Source organism: Amaranthus tricolor, chromosome 1 (genome assembly GCF_026212465.1).
Source record: "Amaranthus tricolor cultivar Red isolate AtriRed21 chromosome 1, ASM2621246v1, whole genome shotgun sequence".
NCBI lineage: Eukaryota > Viridiplantae > Streptophyta > Magnoliopsida > Caryophyllales > Amaranthaceae > Amaranthus > Amaranthus tricolor.
The window spans coordinates 30,188,884-30,196,000 of NC_080047.1; the positions used below are offsets into that span (position 1 = coordinate 30,188,884).

At 34.5% G+C, this 7,117-nt stretch overlaps 1 long non-coding RNA gene across 3 annotated transcripts; it reads left to right on the forward strand.

The window, feature by feature from the left end:
• The first annotated feature begins 1,857 nt into the window (after nucleotides 1–1,857).
• LOC130818716 (uncharacterized) lies at nucleotides 1,858–6,854 on the forward strand. 3 transcript variants are annotated; one of them, XR_009043970.1, is made up of 6 exons: nucleotides 1,858–2,159; nucleotides 2,674–2,733; nucleotides 2,822–2,932; nucleotides 3,610–3,717; nucleotides 4,885–4,957; nucleotides 5,369–6,854. It is a non-coding gene; the product is annotated as an uncharacterized LOC130818716 (long non-coding RNA). The 3 variants fall into 3 exon arrangements; XR_009043969.1 differs by having other exon boundaries at nucleotides 2,674–2,932; XR_009043971.1 differs by lacking the exon at nucleotides 3,610–3,717 and having other exon boundaries at nucleotides 2,674–2,932.
• Nucleotides 6,855–7,117: the final 263 nt, after the last annotated feature.

A 7,117-nucleotide genomic window follows, 5' to 3' on the forward strand; every position in this document is an offset into this window, starting at 1 on the left:
TTGGTGTGTGCATTCATGTGTGACTCTTGGAGTTATGGGACTTAATGAAGAAGTGCAAAGGTTTAATTCTTGATGCTCCTAGGATGCTGTTTTTTTTGACTCTTCAAGTACTTGGAGATGTTTCATTATCATTTATTCATAGTTTTAATGTACTTAATATTACTTAGTGAGATCTCTCCTATAAATAGAGAGCTCTCATTCACACATAAAGAATCATCCACAAAATACACCCCAAGCCAAACACTAGCCTATATCTCTTCTCTATTGTAATTCTCCATATTTGAAAGTTCTTTGAACTCCTTTGATAATATAAGAGATACTACACACCGGAGGACGTAGCCTAAGTTGGGTGAAGCTCGTTAAATTTTTTGTCGTTTTATTGCATTACTTTCTCCTACAAACATCGATATCATTGATAGCGTAATTTGTTTGTCACAAAACCTCATACATTCGATCTTGGCAATATTGGAGTTTGAAACACATTGTTCGAACTCTTTTTTTTAGGGTTTTTTTAAGGTTGTAAATTTTAAGAACGGAAACCGGATGGAAGAAGCTGAGAAGCGGCCATCAATGTAGATAAGACCGTGAAAAGCAGATGACCCATCACTTTAATTGGTGAGTTCCATTATTTAGGTTTTTAATTTATTCATTTATTAGGTTTCAAATTTATTTTTTTGGGTTTTTAATTGGCACTATGATTTCCATATTTTGGTGAGTCTCATTATTAAGATTTTTAATTTTGAGTTTTTGGTTTCATTTTTATTTTCTACGTTTACATTTTCGTTTTTAGGGTTTTCAATTGGCATTGCGATTTGATTTGTCCATTACTAATTGTTTTTGTGCATCAAAATTTATTTCCAACGCGCTACCCACTTTCCATCCATTTTGAAAAGATCTGATTTTAAAAGGTTTGATTAATCTGCTAGTTATTTTTTTTCTACATAGATAATCTTGATGAAAGGTCTTTTAAAGCTAAAGTTTGTTGATAGTTTTAATTGAATGTTAATTTAATTCTTAGATATCTATTAATAATAATAAAAACGAGCATCAATTTCTACTGTTCACAAATGAATCTAATGAACAGTCCTCTTCCCCTCTTCGACACGTCAATGCCGATTTCCGGCAGATGCTTCCATGCCAACCTCAACGGAGTTCTTTTCTTCTACCTATTCCATTCCAGCCTAATGTACTGCTTTTCTCACTATCTCCAACCTGTTGTACTTTTTTTAATTTCTCTTTAGTATTGAGGTTTTTCAAGGAAATCTTATTTTTTAGGGTTTTTTATGGTAGTAAGTTTTAAGAACGGAAACCGGAAGGAAGAAGCTGAGAAGCGACCAGCAATGGAGATAAGACCGTGAGAAGTAGATGACACCATCACTTTAATTGGTGAGTTCCATTATTTAGGTTTTCAATTTATTCATTTATTAGGTTTTAAATTTATTTTTTTTGGGTTTTTAATTGACACTATGATTTCTCCATATTCTGGCGAGTCTCATTATTAAGGTTTTTAATTTTGATTTTTTGGTTTTGAATTTTATTTTCTAGGTTTACATTTTCGTTTTTAGGGTTTTCAATTGGCATTGCGATTTGATTTATCCATTACTAAATGTTTTTGTGCATCGAAATTTATTTCCAACGCATTATCCACTTTCCATCCATTTTGACAAGATCCAATTTTAAAAGGTTTGATTAATTCGTTAGTTATTTTTTTTACATAGATTATTGTTTATGAAAGGTCATTTTAAAACTAAAGTTTGTTGATTGTTTGAATTGAATGTTAATTTAATTCTTACATATATATTAATAATTAAAAAAAACGAGCATCAATATCTATTGTTCTCAAATGAATCTAATGAACAGTCCTCTTCCCCTCTTCGACACGTCAATGCCGATTTCTCGCAGATGCTTCCACGTCAACCTCAACTGAGTTCTCTTCTTCTACCTACTCCATTCAAGCCTATTGTACTCCTTTTCTTTCCATTTCCAACCTATTGTATTTCTTTTAATTTCCCTTCAGTTTGAGATTTTTCAAGGTACTCTTTTTTTAGGGTTTTTTTAAGGTAGTAAATTTTAAGAACGGAAATCGGAAGGAAGAAGCTGAGAAGCGGCCAGCAAAGGAGATAAGACCGTGAGAAGGAGATGACGCATCACTTTAATTGGTGAGTTCCATTATTTAGGTTTTTAATTTATTCATTTATTAGGTTTCAAATTTATTTTTTTGGGTTTTTAATTGGCACTATGATTTCTCCATATTCTTGTGAGTCTCATTATTTAAGATTTTTAATTTTGATTTTTTGCTTTTCATTTTTATTTTCTAGGTTTACATTTTCGTTTTTAGGGTTTTCAATAGGCATTGCGATTTGATTTGTCCATTACTAATTGTTTTTGTGCATCGAAATTTATTTCCAACGCGCTACCCACTTTCCATCATTTTGATAAGATCTGATTTTAAAAGGTTTGATTAATCCGTTAGTTATTTCTTTCTGCATAGATTATTGTTGATGAAAGGTCTTTTTAAGGCTAAGTTTGTTGATTGTTTGAATTGAATGTTAATTTAATTCTTAGATATCTATTAATAATAAAAAAAACGAGCATCAATTTCTACTGTTCTCAAATGAATCTAATGAACAATCCTCTTCCCCTTTTCGACACGTCAATGCCGATTTCCCGCAGATGCTTCCACGCCAACCTCAACTGAGTTCTCTTCTTCTACCTACTCCATTGCAACCTAATGTACCGCTTTTCTTGCTATCTCCAACCTATTGTACTTCTTTTAATTTCCCTTCAGTTTGAGGTTTTTCAAGGTACTCTTATTTTTTAGGGTTTTTTTAAGGTTGTAAATTTTAAGAACGGAAACCGGAAGGAAGAAGCTGAGAAGCGACCAGCAATGGAGATAAGACCGTGAGAAGGAGATGACGTATCAGTTTAATTGGTGAGTTCCATTTGAAGAATTAATAATTTCTGGAATTTTTTTTTTGAAAGATACTGTTTTCTGTCTTGTTTATTACATGGAATCATATTCAATATATACATGAGCATTTATCAATTATAGTAACTAATAAGGGATAACCGCGTAATATAGTGTAACTGCATTGTATATAATGTAACTGCAATGTTGAACTGCTCTTCAATTGTGACATTCGGGAATTTAAAATAAATAAAATTATTTTGGGCTTTAAACTAATTAGAAAATTTACCATGAATCAAGTGAGTTAAATAGGTTATAATAATAATAATAATAATAATAATAATAATAATTATTATTATTATTATTATTATAATAAAAAGTTAAAAAAAAAAATCTTGGAAGTGAGCGGCAAGGAAGGCTAAGTGCCAAAGTAATAACTTAGCCTTATCCTAATTTTTCTTACACATAAAGGAAAAGATCAAAATAAAATTTAAAAAAAAAAAATTTTTTTTTTATATACCCAAAACCCCAAATTAGTAACCCAATTCCCCATTTCCTTTTCCCTTCCTTCTTCTTCGAGCAACCAGCAGCATCTTCATCACCTTCCTCCTTCTTCTGAAATTTCGAGTGCCTTCAAGCTAGATTAATCACCTTCTCGTTGATTCAACCGGTCCTTCTCGTTTTCCCTTTTCTCTGTGCAGCAAAATCAAGTGGCGGCTTTCACCGAACACGAACACCGCTTCTCATGGTGGTTCTACAACCATTACCGGTGTTCCTCTTCTTGTATTTGTTGGTGTAAACAAACTAAGGTATTAAATCTCTTAATTTCTATGTGTGATTTCATTTTACTCATCTTTTATAATCGATTTTCTTCTCATATGTTCGAACCCTAGCTATCTCTAATCGGAAATTACATGCAAAATCAATATATATTTGTAGAATTTATTCCATTAAAGTAAATTTAAAAATATAGCAATCGAACCTTTTCTAGCCTAATACCCGGTTCTTTGAATTGGGGAAAATAAGTAGAATTTGGTCTCGTTGTTTAAGCATCGAAAATTCAAGAAGCTGATATCAATTTTGTAGCTGGTTTTGGTGGTGTTCTTTACTGATTAGTAAACAAAAGGCATACCCTTCTAGATTTCTTTTCTCTGTTTTTTTCAGTATTGATGTTTAATTCATATGAGATTGATTTTATTGGCATATTTTCATTAGCATGCTCCTTTACCATGTATTAAGCCCTAATTTTGATGAATCTTGAGTTTATATAAACTAATTGGATGAGTTATGTTGATTGGGAGTATTAGCTGGATATGAGATATTGGATAATTATTGTTAGGAATTAGAAAACTTATGGCAAATAATGATGATGATAATGATGTCCTGATTTTGCGTGGGTTAATGAACTTCTCACGTAAATGTTAGCTGTTCATGGAGGTTTTGATAATGATGATGACAAGTAATTGAGTAAAGTGATACTCTTAGGTGATATATTAGATGTTTGCTGATTTGAGAACTTGTTATGGGTATTATGTTGATTGATTGATTTGGGTGAAGTTGAGATTAATCATTTTGGGTTGTGGATACTCGTTAAGAGCTAATTGTTAGATGATTTAATATTTTAGATGGATTATTAAATTCTTTATGAGCAATAGCGATTGTGGGCTAGAATGGTTACTTCCAGTTTAATAAGATGTAAATGGTGAATCAAAGATCAAGTTTTACTAGTATATGATGCTTAGAAATGTTAAAACCAAGAGTTATGGATAAGTATCGAATAATTTGATATTCTTGAAAGTATTATGTGATTCTTTGAGGATTTCTAACATTGAGTTTGAATGTATATATTGGTGTTTAATTGGAAATATTAGAATAGCTGGTGGAACTATGCGTTCTAAGGATGAGTAGTAATAAACTATATGAACCTAGCTGTAGTATCGTATGCGTTGTTGTGATGCTATGTTGTTATGCTTCAGGAGGCGACTTTATCGAAGAGCCCTTCTAATAATCGCGGGGCAGCAGACTTAGCCTCTTGAAGCGTTCTTTTAGGTGAGTAGTAACAGTCCCTTAAAAGGGGTCTGGCCAGGCTACGATTTGTAAAATGTTTATTTAAAGTTTGTGAAATTTATATGAATGTGATAAATGTTTATGAATGATTATGCTGATATTGATATGGTCAATGGATTGGGCTTGCGGGCTGGTCATTGACGGAGTTGAGGAACATGGTTCCCTACTCCCTGTTTTGAAGCGAATTGTCATTGAGATATTGACTAGCTTCACCCGAGAGAGACGTAGCCTTAGAGCTATGGATGTTCCTCTCAACTAGACTCCCTATGCGCACATAGATCTTGGAAACTGATGTTGCTTTTAAACCATTGTTTTGAATTGCTGTGTTTAATTGTTTTGGATTGTTGCTTCTCACTCAGTTTAATCTGATTCCTTGTTGTTTCCATCTTTTAGCTGATTACAGATCGGATCCAGTCGGGAATAATCGGGTTCGCAATGTTGATGAGAGTGCTAAGGATGTCCTTTTGAGCTGAGATTGTGGAAGCTTATAGTTTGTATTAGGAATTTGTTTAATGTATATTAGTTCCGATTAGTTCTGATTATGTTGATTATAATGGACTCGTAGTGAGTGGTATGGTTACTTTATGTTTAGATTAGATATTTGGTTTGAGATTTAGCTGTGTTGGTTTCGTAATAGAGTTGGTGATTCCTTTGCCCAGGTTTTGGGATATGATTTAAGTTTCTTGGGAAATAATCCCCGTGACGACCCTGTTTACCCAGTCAACGGTAAGTCGGGTTGTTACATCAATACTCCCCCTCAAGTTAGGTCGTGGGATCACCGATGCCTAACTTGCATAAAGTGCTATTGAAGACCTGTGATGAAACTGCTTTTGTGAGAATGTCTGCTAGTTGGTCTTTAGATCTAATAAAGGGGAGATGGATGACCTTGCTTTCTAGTTTCTCCTTGATAAAGTGTCGATCGATCTCTACATGTTTCGTTCGATCATGTTGGACTGGATTTTCGGAGATGCTTATTGCTGCTTTGTTATCACAATATAGAAGGCTTGCCTGTGTCTGGTGAAAACCTAGCTCTCCTAGGAGTTTCCTAATCCATAGAATCTCTGTAACTCCTTTTGCTATCCCTCTGAATTCTGCTTCAGCACTGGACAAAGCAACCACCTTCTTTTTCTTACTCTTCCAAGTGACTAGATTACCCCTACAAGAGTGAAGTATCCTGAAGTAGACTTCCTGTCATCCCGATCACCAGCCGAATCTGCATCTGTGTAACCAGTAAAATCAAGATTATCATTTTTTGAGTAGAAGACTCCTTTATTACTGGTTCCCTTTAAGTATCTCAGGATCCTCAGGGCTGCTGCCATGTGCTCCACTTAAGGTCGATGCATAAACTTGCTTACAATCCCTACTGCGTAGGCAATATCTAGTCTCGTGTGGGATAAGTAGATCAGCTTTCCCACTATCCGTCTATAGCGATCTTGATCTGCCACTTCTGCCTCTTCAACAATTTGTAGACCATGATTAGCTACCATAGGAGTATCTGCTGGCTTGCAGTCTAACATGCCTATTTCTGCTAAGAGATCTAAGACGTACTTTCTCTGGTTGATGAATATCCCCTTCCTTGATCTTAGAACTTCTATTCCTAGGAAGTATTTCAGTTGTCCCAAATCCTTCATCTCAAATTCTTGGAATAATTTGCTCCTGAGACGGTCAATTTCCTTGGAGTCGTTTCCGGCAACCACCAAATCATCTACATAAATCACGAGGCATGTAATTTGTTTTCCACTCCGCCTGAGAAATAGATTATGGTATGAGTTGCTCAGTTTGTAGCCAAATCTCTTCATTGCTATAGTGAATCTCCCAAACCACGCTCTAGGGGACTGTTTCAAGCCGTATAGTGCTCTTTTAAGTCGGCACCCCTCTCCTTGGCTATACTCATCTGAATACTCGGGTGGTGGCTTCATGTATACCTCTTCTTCAATCTCTCCATGTAGGAAGGCATTTTTTACATCAAATTGAAATAGAGGTCACTCTTTATTTGCTGCTACAGAGAAGAGGACTCGAATGGTATCAATTTTAGCCACAGGTGAGAATGTTTCCGAGTAGTCTACCCCGTAAGTTTGTGTGTACCCTTTAGCAACAAGTCTTGCTTTATATCTCTCAATGGTTCCATCAGCATGATATTTG